The sequence below is a fragment of the Arachis ipaensis genome, chromosome B09 (assembly GCF_000816755.2).
Source record: "Arachis ipaensis cultivar K30076 chromosome B09, Araip1.1, whole genome shotgun sequence".
Classification (NCBI taxonomy): Eukaryota; Viridiplantae; Streptophyta; class Magnoliopsida; order Fabales; family Fabaceae; genus Arachis; species Arachis ipaensis.
The window spans coordinates 90,262,485-90,262,721 of NC_029793.2; positions in this window are offsets into that span (position 1 = coordinate 90,262,485).

The following is a 237-nucleotide window of genomic DNA, read 5'->3' on the forward strand; positions in this document are numbered from 1 at the left end:
TTAGAACATTTTAAAAGTAATAAAATAATAGTAAATACAGTTTTTTTTTTCTTTTTGTAAATGGCAAACGATTTTTATTAGTAAATTATTTGTGAATTTGATTTGAAATTTTGTAAAAAATATTTAAATAATTACCTAAAAATTTCATGTAAAAAATGATATCAAATTCGATTTATAAACCTTTTTTATTTTTTTAAAAAATATTATTGGCCAATAAAAAAATAATAAAAAAATTCA